The sequence below is a fragment of the Seriola dumerili genome, unplaced genomic scaffold, assembly GCF_002260705.1.
Source record: "Seriola dumerili isolate Sdu_G_001 unplaced genomic scaffold, Sdu_1.0 BDQW01000138.1, whole genome shotgun sequence".
Classification (NCBI taxonomy): Eukaryota; Metazoa; Chordata; class Actinopteri; order Carangiformes; family Carangidae; genus Seriola; species Seriola dumerili.
In genome coordinates this window covers 7,444,797-7,463,921 of record NW_019174393.1, presented here as the reverse complement: position 1 = coordinate 7,463,921, position 19,125 = coordinate 7,444,797, and the positions used below count along the sequence as shown (strand labels likewise).

The 19,125-nt window shown below is 41.2% G+C and overlaps 1 protein-coding gene across 2 annotated transcripts in view; it reads right to left on the bottom strand.

Moving 5' to 3' along the window:
* The window catches only part of LOC111224510 (plasma membrane calcium-transporting ATPase 1), a 38,391-nt gene extending 34,231 nt beyond the window's left edge, over positions 1-4,160 (bottom strand). For both annotated transcript variants that reach the window (XM_022749020.1, XM_022749019.1), the window contains exon 1: positions 4,112-4,160. The gene's annotated coding sequence lies outside the window, so the exon portion shown is untranslated. The remainder of the gene's footprint in view (positions 1-4,111) is intronic.
* Positions 4,161-19,125: the final 14,965 nt, after the last annotated feature.

Sequence of the window (19,125 nt, the reverse complement as noted above, 5' to 3'; positions counted from 1 at the left end):
GTCGTGTCCATAGGATGGACAAGATTCCAAAATGAAGCATCTTTCATCGAGCCATTTTGAAGATGAGAAGCTCTCTGTGGTCTTTGTTACATGTGATTCTACATAGCAGCTCAGTGGCCTGAGGTCCTGCCGGCCCTACCATTTGCTGCCACAATCTGACCTTGCTGTCCTTACCATTTCAATTTCGGAACACGTTAGTGTTGAGTTTTAAATTCATTTTTACCATGGCCCGTGGTACAGAATGAAATTAGTCACAAACATATATGTACAAAATGCTTCTATAGACTAATAACAGGGAAGTGGGTGGAAGTATGTGAAGTCTTAAAGCTGATACTATGTTGCTAGACAGCACTTTCACATCCGCCCTGTGTAAGTCGGACTTTTATTCGAACAGCCATGTCATAGTAAATTTCAGACAAATGTCTTAAGACTGATTAACAATACCTTTACTCAAGAGGGGTTCAAGCCAACCACCCGTGTTTTCACAGTTAGTGAAACTTCATTCAGTGTGACTAAGCTTGGTGTAATGGCAGGGTCACTAGACAGGGCAACACAAAATCTGCAGGTGAATTAGTATATAGATGGTGAAAAATTTGTTCTGAAGAGGAGAAATTGGAGAGCTACATTTTAAAAGCCAGAGAGAGTGAAATGTGATTTTTCCATTGTCTCCATTAGCCTGATATAGCAAGGTTTTTAAATTTTTCAGAAACCTGCCACAGTGATAGTTCAGATGTGTAAAGAACACTACACCAGCAACTGTGTACCTCATGCCACAAGTGATACTGTCCACCTCAACCAGCAACTCTTAACACTAAAGACCGTCTAGCAGTATGGTTATATTTTATATACTTAGTAATGATGCTACAAAGATAAAAAAAAAATAGTAAATTTAAATTCTATGGAAATACACAAGCTTAATCTTCTTTTCAGAAATGCCACAACTAACATAAATGTCTGGTCGACCACCTTGTAGCATAGTTAGACATTCTAGCTGTCTTGATGACTAATTCATGATATTTAGCAGTGTGTGCCTTAGAATTGCTTTAGTGTGCAGTTTATCAAATTTGTTTTGCCAATTTCTCAAATGATGATCCCCTGGGTGTCCCTGCATCTATAACATTAACCCAGTGTTTTAAAAAGTAAATTTAAGTCATACCAGTGTAGTTCGATCCTACTGCTTGCTTTGTTAGGCCACATTTAAATGAATGAGTAGTAATGAATGAGTCAAACTCCATGTAACCTAAAACCTCTGCTTGGAATAACCTTGTCCTTATAATCCACACAGAAAAACAAAGATAAGCAAAACTCCATCATAAGTAAATAGTACCATAAATACATTGTACTAAATGGTACAAAATCAGACCATATTTAGCTTTCAATGCCAGTTTACATGAAGCTCAAAGTCACCTTAGATTAATGAACTATAGTGGCTTGCTCTCTAAAATCATACTTGACACTACACTCTTTCAAAAATTGGACTGAGAAATACAGATTCAACTCAGGACAAGCATCTGAAATTGTTGCTATTAACAAAATCAATTATTTTTTAAGATATGGTTGTAACTGACTCACATGCAGAACATGACAATGAAATGAGTGGACATATCAAGCAGAGGGGTTATTGGGGGGGGTTGCTACTCTATGATAAAGTATGGACAGACTTGACAGGCGATACTGCCCCGAAGAAAGTGTACTCGGTATACTGCATTGCTTCACAGTGACTATTGCTCCGTGACCACAAACAGCACTTATTTTAACAGCAAGCTATGATGTTAGATTAGTGGAAATCAGAGCATCACCAGCATGCCTACTGAACCTAATATGCACTGTACAAAAGAGCAAACCTAGAGGTATAGTCTTGAAAGGTTGTTGGTCTACAAAATGTAAGTAGGTAAAACACTATCCAGCAGAACCACAGCCAAGGAGGTCAACCGCTCTTGCCTCTGACATATACCCATTTTCCAAAACTATTTACAAAACAAGTGTAACAACTACTGACTCATATCCTTTAGTCAGGGCGATAGCCAGCCATTATGAAAAAGCATGGTACAGCAGGGAATAAGAAAGGATATTTTTGTCATTCTTGAGTGACAGCAACAGTCCGAGTTCAAAGGGCTCAGACACAGCAACAGATTGTGTTACTGATGGTTTAAGTGAATCATTAAACAAACTCTAGATCTCTATATGCTGAGCTAGACAACAATAATGAAATATCACTCGTTGCTTAACCTAGAAATTTTTTTTCCAATGTTGTAAAATCTGGAAAGTTCAAACATTTCTACTGAAAACTAAATTCTATAAACTGTCTCTACATCTAGCCCCATATTCACAACACAGTATACTGACTATAATGCTTGTCTATGGAATTGCTTAGCCGTAATTATATTAAGTAATATATCTACAGATAACAATACCATACTATAATGACTGGTATACCTTGTATCATTGAATCACAGTCTATCTACTTTAAGCTCAAGCTAAATTCTGTGCTTAAATATATTTTTAATAAAACTACAATACGACTCTCAATCCACTGAAGGATCACGAGCTATTCTATACAAACACAGGAAGACACTGCTGGCGCTGCAGCAAGCCGGGTGCTGTTTCAGTGGATAAGGAGTGATCCCTTCAACTAGACACCAAAAGGTGCTCAGAGGCTGCACTCCACATCAACCTGGAAACTTGCTGGTAATGTTAGCGAGTGCGAAACAATATTACATTGCCTATCAAGGTCAAAAGTGTAACGCTGATACATGTAATCAACTCGCAGGAGCTGGAAAGTTTAGGAAATACGAGATATTACGAGACATTACCGTCATTCAGTGACTGGTATTGGTAATTTAAAGCGACATGCGGTTCAATGTTTCGTGTAACTGAATTTCATTTGCCTTGCTAGTCAGGAAATGAACGTTATTTGTTAAAAATAGCGATGTAAATTGCACCGATGAAAGTGTAAGGTTCCAACTATGACATTTAGGCTTGATATGTAGCTTGATGTTAGACAGACATGGTGCAAAATAGTGTTTTCAATAGAGAGGTGCCCTCCGTGGTTGAGGTTAGACATTGACAAGTAGATGTTACAGTTAAAGTCTGGGGTCAGGATAGAGTAAAAGATAACACAAGGGTAGACTTCGACACAACACCGGCAAATGATATTCCCCGACTGGGTGTCTAACTTTGACAGCGTAGGGACACGTTGTACGACAAACGACGTTACTGATACTCGCATTAAATTACATATTTACTGTGTCTACTCTGTAATGACAGACAGCCCACAAAATTACTTTAATGTGCCTCTCCGAGCTCCCGAGTTGTCCGTGTGAGGAACCGCAGTGCGTGGAGTCCAACAGTCGGAGAGTATCGCACCGCCGGTTGATATTACCCCACTAACGCTAGCTTACTGCCTTTATCTCTTTGCCTATAAAAGGGGTGCCTATATAATGTTAAATGGGTTAAATGACAAATCGTAAAATGCACCCGAATGTAACTCTGAGGTTTGTATGATAGAATGAAATTCAGGTAACTTTCTCGTACCGATATAGAGGTTCACATTAATGTGTCTAGCGTTATTTCACAGGCAGTCTCTAACCGCTTCCACGTCTCACCGTCAATCTGCTACCCACGAGAGACTGTAACGTGTGGAGTCCAACGTTAAAAAACATCGATCCAGGCTAACGTGCAATGTTAGCCAACTAGCTCCCAGGCGTTAGCATATGCTGATTGTAAAGAAAGGAAATATACAAAATCTACTTCCCAGAGACTGACAAGTCAAAAAACTTAGCCCATGGCAACACAGAGGTCTAAATAAACTAAACACAAGCAAAGGCAATCTGGCAGCATCCTGGCTGAATGGCTACCTGAGTTGAAAACGAGACGCCCAGTGTCAGTATCTATTCAAGATTTCACGTTAGCTAACGATGTTAGCTTGGCATAAAGCTAACTACCCAAGGCAGCTACCCACCAGTGGCTGGCCCTCGTTGATCACTGCATACAAAAATTAAGACTTAACCAATCAGGGTGTTATATGCAACGTCCACAACACTTGGACGCAGTCCTTATCTTGCTGCATTTTGTCGCGTTAGCACAGGAAAATATAACAAAAAATACTTACTCCGTTCTCTGAAGAGTACCCCAGCTCCCTTTCTCTCTTTCACTCCCCCTCAGTCTCACCAAAGACTGGACTCTCTCCCCTGCTCTGAGGTAAAATCCCGCCCACTGCGCTGTCACAACCACAACCAAAGTCTCCTGCCTGAACTGTCAAGATGGTTCCCATCCCTTTAGAGCCCGTGGACACCTACGTCCACTTGCCGGAAAACATGACACATGCGTACAGCTATCTAACACTGTTGTAATAACGGTCAACCGACATGATGTTGTCACAACGAATGCACCCAATGGCTAACTTATCTAGATAATACTGATGAGCACATGGGTGATTCATAAAGGACCGCTTCATTATAGGACACGTGCAGACCAAGATCACCTGTTTTTTCTATTAATACAATGAAATGTATGTTTCTCATAACAATATCAATTCTCTGAAACTGTAAGCATTAAAATCTAAGTGAAAATGTATTAGACACCATGTGGGACACAACCACCCAAAGAAAAAATGGTTCGGTTTTTCTAATGTAGGTTTTGACGAAGACGGAAGTATACTGAGGTGAATCATCTCGCCTCGCTTAGCTCCTTTCGGTCACTACACCGCTGGGGACATGTGATGCACGTTAAAAAGAGGATAGGTATGGACCGCTAGTGTGGATTCCCATTGGCTTAGCCAGCATATCAGTCGCCTATGGAAACGGTTACGTCATGATCCCCTCGTACTCCCTCTTTGCTCCCGTGTTGCTTTATAATAACAGGATTATTCAGCCCCCCCCATTTCCTATCATATGATGCAGCCTGCAAAAAGTACGCGCCGAAACCTCACTGCCGCATCGTTTCTGCTGTGTGGCTGTCTGAACTCCACCTAGGCTACACAAGGCTCTTCCCTCGGCGCCTAATAATACCTGACGTCATTCTTTCCATGACGTAGCGCTTTTTTTCTTCGTCTTCTCTGGATTCAATGCCTGTATTCTTTGCGCTTCTTTAGTCCTGTTGAGAAGGAGTCACACATTCAACAATCAGCTGCCTGTTACTGGGGCCAACTGTCAGTGAAATACCCCTAGACTACTTATACTACAGAAACTGAACAGCACATTGTTAATAGACAGATCAACCACAGAATATGCTTCACAACTATGGTGCAGCAGAAAATCCCTTATGATCACCAAATACTTTAAGAGAAGTGTATACAATATAATACGCAGGAGCACATATATCTCCAATTTATGATTTGAACAGAGCCTTGAGGGATATAAGGTGCAAAGCTTCAGCACCTGAAAAAGTAACTGAATTAGAAATACAAAGTGCATGATACAGAATGTTCAATATGTGCACAAAGACAGTAAAAACATTTTTCAGTCAAGGTGTATATAGTACATCAGACATTTGCACGAACCAAGTCTGGCAAAGCAACTGTCTTCTGACCGACAACTTTATCTGACTGTGGTGGGCCCCAGGTTTAAAAACAAGACAAATGGTGGTAGATGATAAACAGACAATAACCCCAGTTGAGGTCAAACCCCAGTGTAATATACTTGCTGCCTTGACATAATGGGATTTATCATTAACACAACAGCCCTAAGTGCACAGAAACATTTACCTCTTCAGATTTGTAAACAAGGGAAGAGTTCAACATGTTTACGACTGTATGCAATTTAAAAGTTGGAAAATGTTGTTTCAGAACTTCTGAGTCAGATCAACGTCAAGGGAGGGGGAAAAGAGGAAGTAGAGGGAAAAAAAACTTGATTTATGTAAGTTGACTTGAGCAATCATTTGGTCTTATGTCTGTGTGATTTGACTGAGTTGGTTCGGTCAAAAGCAGACAGGAACAATCAAAAAGGGATATAGACAGACAAAATATTTATACAATAGACAGATCACCATAAAATGTATTATGTTGGTGACTGTTTTTTGCATCTGTTCTCTCACTCATAAACATCCAACCAATCTCTTTAAACCACGATTTCTTTGACTCATCTGGTTAGTACATATAGTACTATAGTACAATACATTAGTACACATAGTACAAATTCAGTTAATTAACACTTGATTCTGTAATGTGATCGCCTTTTGTTTTAATTGAATCGCCCGTAAAATTGAGAGGTAACATGGGTAGAGTTTTGACCAATGTTTGCAAAAGCAGCCATCAGCGAGATGATGCAGTCGGTTATCTCTGGGTGTCAAATATGCATCCTCCACGCATCACATATATTCAGCTGTCAATCTTCTGCTCTGAGACTTCAAGATAGAGTTGCACCGCAGCGCTTCGATCTTGATGTTTTTCTCGTACATCCAACAATAACACAGGCCTCAGCCAAGCTAGAACTGGCAAACGGGATCTGCTCTGCGGACCCCTCAAACCCTGTATTGCTGATGTAGAGACTAGACCTATTTTTATGCCACTTCACTGTCAGTGGTTTTGGTGACTTCCTGATTGGCAGCCTGCAGTGCTTTGTGTTTGGCCAACCCTGAGCAGATGTCCCTCTAACATGACACTGATGCCACCCATTTCTCTCACTCTCGCTCTGTCTGCCTATCTTTGTCTATCAATCAGTCTGTATCTTCCCTTAATATCTCACTTGTTCAGACACTGCAGAAGCCAGGGCACGCACACAAGAATCTAATAGTAGGAATGCTAATATAGTCTCAAAATGTCCTCTCAGAAACAAGCAAGCAAGTAAACAAGTTCAATACCAAACAATATCTAATGCAAACGGTAGATTAGAAGGTTTGAGCAGCAGGAGGGTTGCAGATTTACAAGAGTAGCCTACAGTAGTTTATTATTTGTGTTTATACTGTTAAAGAAATAGTTTAGAAAAATACGCGTATTCGCTTTATAATGGAGAGTTCAACGTGAAGATACCACTCGCATGTCTGTATAGTCAGTGTATTTCTACAGCCAGCACTTGGTTAGCTTATCTAAGCACAAAGGCTGGAAACTGGGAGATATCGCTAGCCCCTAGTTCAGGGTGGTCTGTGCCAGACTATTTCTTGGTTTGATGCAGTACAGCGAGAGAAAGAGTCCAGCACAGAACTTTGTGCTAAGCTGAGATAACCAGCTGCTGGCTATAGCATCATATTTAAAGGACAAATATGTGTGGTATTAATTCCTATTCTAATCTTACTCTCCACTAGAAAGAGTAATTCCCTAAATGTTGAACTATTCCTTTAACATACATTAATTTTCAATACAATTTAAGGAATGTAAAAGATTTTTTTTGAAATCACACAAATATGATAAGAAATGCACTCAAACATTCAGACATAATGAAACAGTTTCACTATAAGATATTAAAAGAGTCATCAAGTAAAACTTTCCACGCCATTTTCTTTCCTGTCTGCGGCTAATGTTTTAATGTCTATTCTTTATTTAAATATGACAGACAATAAATTGGAATTTCCTTTGCCATCACTGCCTATTTGTTCCGTTAAAAACACTTAATCTCGCCTTCAATCCATTTAAAGACTTTGGGACCGCAGAAGTGAGCGAGCTGGTGAAACCCCACAAGAAGGGCCTTTTAGCTGTATATATAACAACCTGAGAACTGTTTGGTCTTTTGAATTGTTAATAGAGAGAGTGAATTATAAATAAATAAAAATAAAAAGACTACATGTATCTGCAACAGAGAGCGTGGCAGTAAGCTCAGAAATTAACCGCTGAAGAAAAATGTATTTAAATTAATCCTGTTGCTTAACTGAAAAGGAAATTACATCTGTGCAAATACATTCAGAGAGCCATGTAAGTAGTTTTGTTTAGAGTTTTTAAATTGGGGAGACCAATAATTTTCCCGGCAGCTGTTGTCTCAGTCTTGCTGTTGACTCAGTTTCTCAGAGGAGATTTGCCATATGCTCTGGAGCATCTTGTGAACTACAGTAAATGTCAAGTGTCATTAGCCTTTGTGCATACTAATGTGTTGTTTATGCTGCCTGAGTAAGCATTAATGATGAGGCATGCCAAAAGTCTCCCAAAAGGGGATGCTGCCTTCGGGGTAACTTCTGCGTTTATTAAAAACACACTAAAAAAGAACCACTTTATTAACTTAGGTTGAAAGAGAGCACATGGCTTCATAGAGGAACACGATGCACAACACAAAAAAAGTTAGACAAAAGTGTTGTCACATTTGAGAATAAACAAGAGAGCTGTGGTTTTGTGTGTGCATGTGTTTTCATCCCAACATAGAACTTTAATTACTGGGGTAGAGCTCTACACACCATGAGACAAGATAGCTTGACAAATAATTGCAGGTTCAGTGGAAGAGTGTCTAGCAACTGGCACCCTCGTGAATGTGTCTGCTGTTCTAACAGAGAGGAACTTAGTTGCAGACTCGGCATCTTATCACATTGTTAGATAACACGCTGCTGTGAACTGATTAAGACACTTGATCATGAAACAATGCAAAATGGAAAAGCCAAAGGGAATGGAAAAGATAAATCACAAGCCACACAGATTAGCAGTTATTTCCTAAACATTTTTTTTTTTTTTAAATAAACATATGACTGTGGTGGAAATGCCGATGGTCCACTCAGAGATCATGTGCCTCTTCAGCCAAGGCAAGTGGAAAATGCGATCCTGAAGATGTTGCATTAGTGAACTTACACAACCAGGTCCCTATCAGTGAGGACACGCTGTATGAATATTGCTTCCTCTGGTCAACCAATCTTTCTACACCACTTTGTTTCTTGAACAGACGTTGGATTTTCCACTGGCTCAGCACATTGGCAAAGAGTTAGACGGGGACGGGGGGGGGCTTCCTCCTTTTGAAGAGGAAGAGGAAAAATTGTGTTGCATACTTTAGAGAAGGACTGCTGATCGGGTTTGATGATGTGTGACAATTTTCCGATTGTAAATTAATCAAAAGTCCAGATGTTAACCAGTTCTTTGCTTGTATTTCTCAGTTTAGACAATATGTCATCTTGTTGGGCTTAGTGTTAGAAGGATGTATTAACATTAGACTGTTTAGACCTATTATTCAAGAAGGACAGTAGCTATATCAATCAGACAAAGTTTATATTAGGGATGGGTCCAGCTCATTGTAATAACAAACCTTCCTCATCTAACACGTCATTAGTCTGCCACAATTACTGTAATCACATTTTTCCTGAAATCCACAAGCGTCCAAACATTGGTTTATGTCTGCTGGAGGAGTCCCCAATTATATGACTAACATTTGCACTGTGCTGACTGGCAATAGAACTGGAGACACAGACACATGAATTACACCTATATGATGCAGGTAATCATCTAAGCAAAGATTTGAAGTGAGACCTTGTGGAGCAGTCACACACACAAAGACCCCTTTTGTGGAGGAAAGCTGAGGGAGAGGTGGTGGGTAGGTGCGGTGGTTGTAAAGGAGGGGTCTATCATGACTGAGCTGCTCGCTCTAGGCTTGTGCATGTTTGTGTTTCCAACTACCCCTGGAATTTACTGCAGGCACTGGCAAGGGCAGCCACAGAGAGGTGAATGGCCTGCAGGATAAAGGCCAGAGTTGTTGGGAAAGGAGTAAGTGGAGAGAAATAGAGAGACGGAAAACAGAGGTTGTAGAAAAGGAAGAGAAAGATGGAGCAACAGCCCATACAGACAAGGTGTTATTGTAAAAGGCAAAGAGTCAGCAAATAAGTGTGAACTGGAAATAGAGATGATAAAACAAAAGCTGTGTGTGCGTATCGACCATGTGTGTGTGTGTGTGTGCGTGTGTGTGTGTGGTGTGTATGTGAGTGTGTGTGTGTGTGTGTGTGTGTGTGTGTGTGTGTGTGCGGGGTAGGAGACAGTGGTCTTACTCAGCCCTGAGCCAGCAGCACTGAGATTATCTGGCCAAGTTTCCACTCACAAACAATAATTCACCTCAAGTGCCCATTGAGGCCAGACTCTGTCAGGACCGCGACCCGCCCAGCCCTGTATGTGGGTGTGTGAGTGGAAGACACTGTGTATGGTTATAGTATGCCATCACCGTATAAACTTATGTGTGGGGTTGTGTGAAGACGTAGAAGAGCCATAGAAGGGTGTTGGTGGGGGTTGGGTTGTAATGCCACTGCCCTGCTGGACATGTTTTCCATGCTCTGTTTTCCATCGATATCCTCTGTATTTACATTTGGCTTAGCTATCGTTAGAGCTGGAGAGTGTATTTCATTCAGGCCAGTGAACATTTACGTGTCATAAAATGTAGGGCATATAAATAGTCTTGATTCAATTACCTCCAAGGCAGAGAAACCACCTGAGATTCCAAATTTAGACTCAGTGCAACGCTCATGGAAAATGTTGCCTTTAGAATCCAACGGGAACGAAAATGGAAAACAAAACATACAAGACAAAAATATTGCAGAATCAAACTTAATTTGTGTGTGTTTCAGCCTCGAAAACAAGTTTGGTAGAAATGAAGGATACAGGTTAAGAAATGTAAACAGTTTAAGGTGTTTATACATGATGTATTGATAGAAGGGACAAATTATAAAAGAGAAGAAGTGTGTGCTGAAGTGCAGCCAGACGGTGAGGGCTAGTTAGCTTTCTGGCAGAGGTGACTTTGGGTAAATTAGTGGCAACAGGCAGTAATTAAGAATCGTTTTCCCTGTGTTTAGTTGTTCAGTTAGGCGTGGAGCCCATCAGCCCTATAAATCTGCTGTTCTCTTCCCCCAAAGTCTGTGAATGCCACCAGGGACCAGGCAAAACAATTAATGGCAACTTAATTACAGAGTCACATCAGATTTTTGCTTAACCCACAGAATGTGCAGAGAGCAAGAGAAGGGGTACATTAAAAGTGCCTGCTTCCTCAAGCCAGCTCAGAGCTTTTACAATGTCCAAAGCAGAGTGGCATAGACTGGGCACAGATGGGGCATAGAGGAGTAGATCCAATGGGAACTCAGTGCCCTTTACACCCCATTTCTTCCCTTTCACATGGGGGCTTTTCCCCTGGGAGGGAAAGACGGCACAAGGAGGAAGAGAGGCAGGGTTACAGACTAGGACCTATGCTTCTTGATGCAAAAGGAACTCAGAGCATGTGTGTGCACACATTTCAAAATGCACACACACAAACACAAACCTTGCCCTGCAGTACACAGTGGGCTTGACCTTCCTACCATAGGGAGGAGAACAAATGGACATATGTGTGTTGGGGGGAGGGAGAGGTGAAGGGTTTCAAAGAGAGGCAGAATATACTGTATGCTCACCATATACCCACATATGTTTTAAAGCAACAGAAATATTGTTATTTGATTTATTGCTGAGAGTTAGATAATAAGATAAATACTACTCTGAAGCTACAGCCAGCAGTTGATTAGCTTAGCATAGGATAAAGAGTGGAAACAGAGAGAGAGACACAGCTAGCCTGGCATTGTCCAATCAAAATCTGCTTCTAAAGATAATTCATTAATTAATTAACTAATTAATTCATTTTCAAAAAAACCCCCAACTAGCCAGTGTAGCTGTTCCTCCTATTCCTGCTTATTATATATTTAAAGGACAGGTCACCTCATCTAACTAAAGAAAACAAAAAACTGTATTTCCCAAAATGTTAAGCTGCTGCTCTAAATATCCGTTCACAATCAGAGCTTGGATACTGTCATCTGGTGTCATCACAAACATGTCTGTAGCATCAATAAAATATGTCAAAATTTTGCAAATTTATTCTATTTCATTTTGGCAAATTTCTTCAACAATGAACATTTGAGAACTATGGCTCCTACTATGAAAAAGGTTTTGTAGAAAGAAAAATCATATTTGCTCACATGTCCACAGGGCAATGAGTTGGCTCTCAATGTGAAGTAAATAATAGTATTGATGTCAGTAGAGAAACTCAGGTATTGTACTGACGCTAAATAGAAAAGAAAAAGAAAATAGAGATAAAAGAAAAAAAATTGATGGCTATAGACAAGCAGCGCGAAACAAGTATTTTCAAGCTTTTCAACATAAAATCAAATAAACTGATGCACACAAAGGCAGGAGGCAGAAAAACAGCGAGGATCTGTGATATAAGGGCAACAACAGACACAATCCACAAAGAACCAGTCATCCTTATAGGATTAAAGGATTTTAAGAATTTCAACTGTCTTTTACATTTTGTTGCACAAAACCAGGCCAATATTACATGTTGCTCCAGAGGAGATGTAAATGTGGGTAAAATCATAGCCCTGCTTAGTTACCAAGCTGTGACCAACCCCGTGATTACATGTCATGTCCCCATCATCATTACCACTGGCACACCCCTTACCCCGATTTAGAGAGAGAGTGAGAGTGAGAGCGACAGAGAGAGAGAGAGAGAGAGAGAGAGTGAGAGAGAGAGAGACAGATCCAGCATGATCCTACCATAGCAGATGGATATGTCAGATATGCCTGCTCGGGCTTATGGAGATGCTTAGTGGTAAATGTAATGACCTGTGTGGGTTTGTGTGCATGTGTGTGTGCGTGTGTGTGCCAACCCCTCAATCCACTGTTCCAATTACCCTGGGTCTGTCTGGGGAAAACTCAGTCACTTTGCTGTGACAGAAAGGCAGGAGAGAGCCGGTTATAACTTAGATTCTCCATTCCTGATTGAGAGACCAGAGAGACAGAAGTTCAGTCAGTATGGCAGTGAAAAAATGACATAACTGAGACTCATGTTTATTTTGTTGGTTAAAATGACAAATTACCAACTACTATGGCTGCCGAGATAACAGGATGGAGAAATTACTTTAAATCGTCCTCTAACAAAATGTTCAAGGTTACTGCCAACTTTGTTCGTCTCTTGGAGCGTTATTGGCTGCGTGACTAATATGTAAACATATGTGTGAAATTCGAGGGCTTCAGCTTTGTGGTTTGGGCAGGGATTACTCCTCTTCAAAGGGCCCACACGAAAGGAAGCTAAAGAAAATCTCTGCCCATTCAAACTCATCAGCTGTCCTGATGGTGGTGACCTGGTTCACTGCAATTCAAGAAGTCAGTTCGGTCTACTTAAGTTTAAAAAGAACACAGTGTGCCCTGCAATTAAATTACAGAACACACTGACAAGGTTCAGCGAGGCTGTGGTTCAATTCCTGTGAGTCATAACACAAGTGATACCGAGCAGTCATTTGAAAAAGCACTTGGGCCTTCACCATTTTTCATTTGTTATTCGTTAATTACAAACTTTTTATGATTTATTTAGGCACAGATGACCCATTTGATACCCTGTGTGGTGTTCAGGTTTTCTTTCATCCATCCTTTCCAGGCGCCTGGAAAAAGGCACCTTTGGTTACTTTTAGATTGAATAATTCACTGTACAAACATACAGTAATAAGGTTCTTTAATTTTACTCAGACATATTGCCCTGTATCTCCTCTCTCTTGTCCCTCAGCCTTCGCTCTCCTCTAAAGTCACAACTGTCAGCTGCTGTCCAACGGTTAATGGAAACTTTCCTCTCTGTTAGTGTGTCATGTGAAGGGCAAGGCAGGAGTTTTCCAACACTCTGTCCGTAGAAAAACACCCACCCGTCATGTGATGCATCAGGAGCCTGGAGAAAGGAGGGCATGTTTGTCAAGGCTCTTTTGGTGGGCTTCCTGTTTTGACCTACAGGAGGGAAAGAGTTTGTGTGTGTGTGTGTGTGTGTGTATGTGTGTGTGTGTGTGTGTGTGTGTGTGTGTGTGTGTGTGGATACATGTTTATGTACAGTATGTGTGTGTATATTCTGTTTGAGGAGGCAGTGTTTGGCCTCCACCCGGCATCAGAGCATGTTCTCTGAAGGCTTTTTTTCCTTCTCTGTGCCACCTGTGAAGCCACCTATAAAGCTCACTGTGATATAACAACCGCACCTCATTTCACTAATGAGCAACACAATGAAACATGCAATAACTAAAAAAATGTTACTGTGGAATGACTCGCACATGAAGTTGCCCTCTCCATCATCGTACCTCTCCTTGGTATTTGTTAAATGTCGGCTGGTGCAGCCTATCCATTAGTCTTGTCTATGTAAAATTCCACTCAGATCTCCAGTATGTGAGAAACCATAGAAACAGACTGGCCTTTGTTTCTTATGCTCGGGAAAGTGTCCTGTGAGCTGAACTGAGTAATACTGCTGTGGCAGCTGACTGGCCCACTCATACGCATTCAGTGTCAAAGAAAATAGTGGGTGAAAAATTACATTAATAAAAGGTGTGACAATATGAAGGGCTGAGGATGATTTTCCATCAACTCTTCTTTCTGATAAACTCCCTCTTCATGCGGAGACCCTTTGTGGCACTCAATCATAAGTCCGGAAGACATTTAAGTTTGTGAAAACTACTTTGTTGGTACGGTGTCTGTCCTGCACTGCTTTATAATCTGTCATCAAAATTTGTAGCCGGTTCTGACACATCTTACAGGAAGAGTTCAACGTTTTTGGACATATGTTTATTCTCTTCCTTGTTGAGAATTAGATGAGAAGATGTATAACACTGTTGTGTCAGCTACAGCCTGGCTCTGTCCTAAGGTGACAAAAGGAGCCCGACAGCACAGAGAAAGCTCACTAATTAACATTTTATATCTTGTTTGTTTCATCTGTATAGAAACTGGAGGGCCATTTCTTGGAATGGACCAGTTGCCAGGCAACAAGCAGAGACCAGGGCTGGGCGATATGGCCTGTAAACAATATTATAATATTTTTAGGCTATACTGCGATACACGAAAAAGTTAAATTTGATCCCGAACAAAAACAGAGCTCAAAGCCACAAAAGAGTGCAATCAACAAAAATCCCTGAGAAAGACATTTAACCCAGTGCAGAGATGTACTTAGTTACTGGTACCAACCAAGAAATAGTCTGGCACACAATTACCACTGTTACACGTGGTGGCCTGCACACTGGATTTTACCTCCCCAAAACTATGTTCAACTGAAAAAGGCCACAGTTCAACTCTACTGGGTCTTCATAAGGCAAATGACCAACATGACAAAGGGCAAGGTGTATACAGACATAAACTAGCAGCATCATGCTGACAAAATCAAGACAAAACCACAATAACAATGAGAGTAATCTCACAAAATACATAAAAAAATATCGTAATAATCTTTTCATTATTTGTTGTAAAAATAGATTCCTGAAGAGAGAGGTACAGCAGAACAAGGCAACACTATACAAAATTTCATAGACCACAGTTTATAGACAAAATTTAACAGATCCCACTAATTCAAAGAGGGAAGAAATGTAACTTTATATAATGACTAACCAGCCACATCACACTATTAGGAAACATTTGAACAAATTGAAAAACATCCCAGATCTAATAAATACATCCAATAAATAGGTAACAGGTCTGGGACTCTGGGAATTGCTTTCAGGAACAGAGGTTTACAAGAATGGCTTAATGTCAAAATCGTTAAAATTGTTTTTCAGTGGTATCTAGCGTCTCAACTCTGGGCCTGTGCCTACATGTCACCGAGTTAAACAAGTCGGCAGTTAGATCCAATTTTTGGGGAAATGGACTTTAGCCTCATTAGAGTGACCAGACAACAGGAAGCCTAGTTGTAGTAGTCTGCATATAGCCTAGTTAAGGGCTACCCTACTTACAGCTTCCATAGCCCAGTTACAAAAACACCCAGAAGAGTCAGTCTCTCCATGAGAACAGAGTCCAAATAAGTAATGGCAACTCTGAGCTAACGCTGCAGCTACCCTTGCCCTAAAATAAAGAGGGAGGACTAGGCAGAGTCGTCACATGGAGACAGAACTGGGGTGGGATATATTACATTAATTTTTCAGGCATCTATCGGACAACTTTTTCCTCAGTGACTTAGAGGATCTTGCTCAAGGACACCTTGGCAAGACACGTGGCTGATAAGGAGCACTGACACTGACTGAACTTGTAAGGAATAAGCCTGTGAGTGACAAGTTATGGGATGTCACTGTATAATAAGAATTCAGTGTCAGTCTGGCCTCATACATACACAAACTAAAAAAAAAAAAAAACATAGCTCGGCTAAACTCAAGCAGAAGGACTCACTAACAAGTTGAAAAGTTTGTCTTTTATGTTATGACAAAAAATTTTTGATGCTTCATGTGTGAAATATTCTGCAAAGTACATTCAAGGATTGTAAGCTCTCCTTTAATAACAACAGATCTAGCTGTTTTCAAGGTCTAGTTGGCAAACATTAGCCAAAACTGTTGATGTGCTCCAGGCTGGAACGAAACACGGGTTCTTTCCAGTTTACTTCCCAATGTCAAACAAGTGCCTCTTGACTGTCAAAAGCAGGGGAGCAGTGACTAGATACATTCCCCAGAGCAGTTGCATTGAAGAACTCTTTGCTATAAAAGGGAAAAAAGGACAGAGAGGAGACTCTGGTGCGAGGCTGCAAGTCATCATTAATGTTATTATCTGGAACTTAATGTTGGATGTGCTGCAAACAGGCGCAGTGCCAGTTTTAGTAGATGCTAATTGCTATCATTATGGATAGACTGTTTGCTTAAGGTACAAACTATGGTGCTCTGATGTGAAATGGAAACGATCAACTCATAGGAACACCGAGCATGGTGAAATAAATGCAAGGTCTTGGTTTACATCATGATCTTTCTTATTATGTACTCTCTTCTGTGTATCTTATCATCCTCCTGTTGAATCATTGCTCTGCATCATTTCAATCCTCTGCTTCCTTCCTCTTGTTTTCTGTCTCACCATCTACGTCCCCGAGATGTTGTGCCTGCTCCGTTTATGTAGGTCACAGCCCAGAGACATGATAACGAAGCTCGACAGTGGTGGAGATATCTGGCAGGACGGTGGCAGGACGGTGGCAGCGGTGTTAGCGGTTGAGGGGGAGAGCATTGGGAGTGTCGGTTCCAGAGCCATGTGGCATTGTACCTGCTCATCCATTATGGATGAGGGCCAGCAATAATGGATGAGGCTGGTGAGTAACCTGAGGATGCGGTGGGACATGGAGACTTGCTTTGGCCTTAGCCTCCTTTTCCTCCTCCTCCTCCTGTTGTCAGCCAGCGAGCCTTTCTCAGAAAGCAAGGAACATGACGCTCACCCGAACACAGCAGCATTGAAAACAAACATGGGGGCACTCAAATAAATCCATATTAGCACTGCAACAAGTTGGCAAGAGATACACTTATGAGAAGGGCAGGGGTTCACTGTCTATCTCGTTCTAATTGGACCAAATTTCTAATCCAAAATCTAAGTGGTAGAGCCACTGTCTGTTCATTTATAATCTGATGTTTATTGATTGTACTCTAAAATAACCTGGGGCATTTATTTTAAATCTCATTCTTCAGGAAGTTCCTTTCCACAGGGAAACATTGAACTGAATTAAAAATGCAGTTCACTTACTACAAGGTGTACTATTCAGTCTGTGATAACAGTTTAAATGCTTTTTGTGGCTCTGGAGGGAATTTAAGAAAACAACCCTGATGATGTCATAGTGATGTCATCTGGGTTATCTTGGCTTGGGCTTGATACTAAATCTGTTTAACAAAAAGCCTGTATTACGAACTGGAGGTGTGGAGTTGGAAAGAAGTGGTCATGTAATTCAACTGTTATTGCATTATGAAAATTGTGGGCTCCTGTATTTTGGAGCTTGGTCCAAAATAGGAAATAAAAGAGGGAAAAAAAGTGGCCTCTGCTGCTTCAATTTGGCCACTCTTGTTTTATTCTGTCTCTGAGTCCCCACTCTTTATGGAGGTGCAATACTGAAATCGCTGGAGTACCCCTTTAAAGGCAGCATTCAATTTAGCCACTGTACTGTGGATAACTTGAACAGGATGGGATGAATCAGCCAGTGATCCAACAGCTAAGTATTAACTGTCCATGATGAGATCTTTGAGTCAGCTGGCCCCTACAAAGGCAGCACTGTGCCCAAACAGCTGCCACTGCCTACACCAGCCCCATAGTTTACTGCAGTCATTCGAAATTCAATACCGCAGGGCCCACCCCACCTTACAGTAGCAATCAATGACCAGCACTTTTGACAGGCGACACTGCTGTCTGCTGAGTAGAGGGTGACAGATGGGAAACAGGGATGGCTCTGTCTGTGTGTGTGTGTGTGTGTGTGTGTGTGTGTGTGTAGGAGGGATGATGAGGGGGGGACTAGTGAACTGGTGAGGCTCATCCTCAGTCACACTGACAATGGCATGCTTAGTCACACACCTGATGGACTGTGAGAAAGAGTGTGTGTGTCTACATGCAGTACAGGAGTCGGGGTGTTTCAGAGGGCGACTGAGTCATGGCTTCACCGAGGGTGGGATCCCAAAACAACAGATTGTACTGCCCTCTGCACTCTTCCTCGTCCCCTTGCCTAACTCCGGCAATGATGTGCTCCATTTATTTAATTAAAGCCCCCTCATTTCTAAGTGGCTGCCGATTGATTTCTGCAGGAACACAAAAGCGGAGGCAATGTCATTGGTGAGTGGGCCAAGCGCTGATGAACCTTTAGGTGTGAAAGAAAAAAGGATTTCCAACATACTTTGTGTGATTACATAGCAAAGCATTTGGCTGTAGGTGTGAAGGCACAAATCTGCCAGAAAATCGATCATGGCCTCACAGCATAATACCACGTGAGCATATGAATCATGAATCAGTCAGAAATAGGTGTTGGTACAGAGTGAGTGTGACTATCAGGGAAAATGAGCGAGAGATGGGGAGAACAAGCAGATACATTTACAGCTCAGTAGATAAAAAGCAAACTGTAACAATGGGACAGTCATTCAGGGAAAGCTTGTGATGTTCAGCAGGGGAAGCTGTGGAGGAGGACTGTGACATCTCAGGCATGTAGCTGACACTTATCTAAACTAAAAGATTCAAAACCTTAATGCTACAACAGAGTGTAACAGGGACACCTCATCCCTGGGTTTGCATGTAACCTAGGCTTCAATGTGCAACAAGTTTCATCAACTCGAGTCAAATACATGGCGGTAACACTTGCCCACATCTAACAATAGCCTGCTGATTAGTTCATCAGCAAATATACAATTTATATCAGCCATGCTGGCACCACAACTGTCAGCATATATTATAAGATGCACTTGAATACAGCTACTGTTGATTCTAATTCATGGGTTGAAATCTTGAGAAAAATACAGGGTTGTTGGTAGAGTTGGCAGCCAAAGTATTAA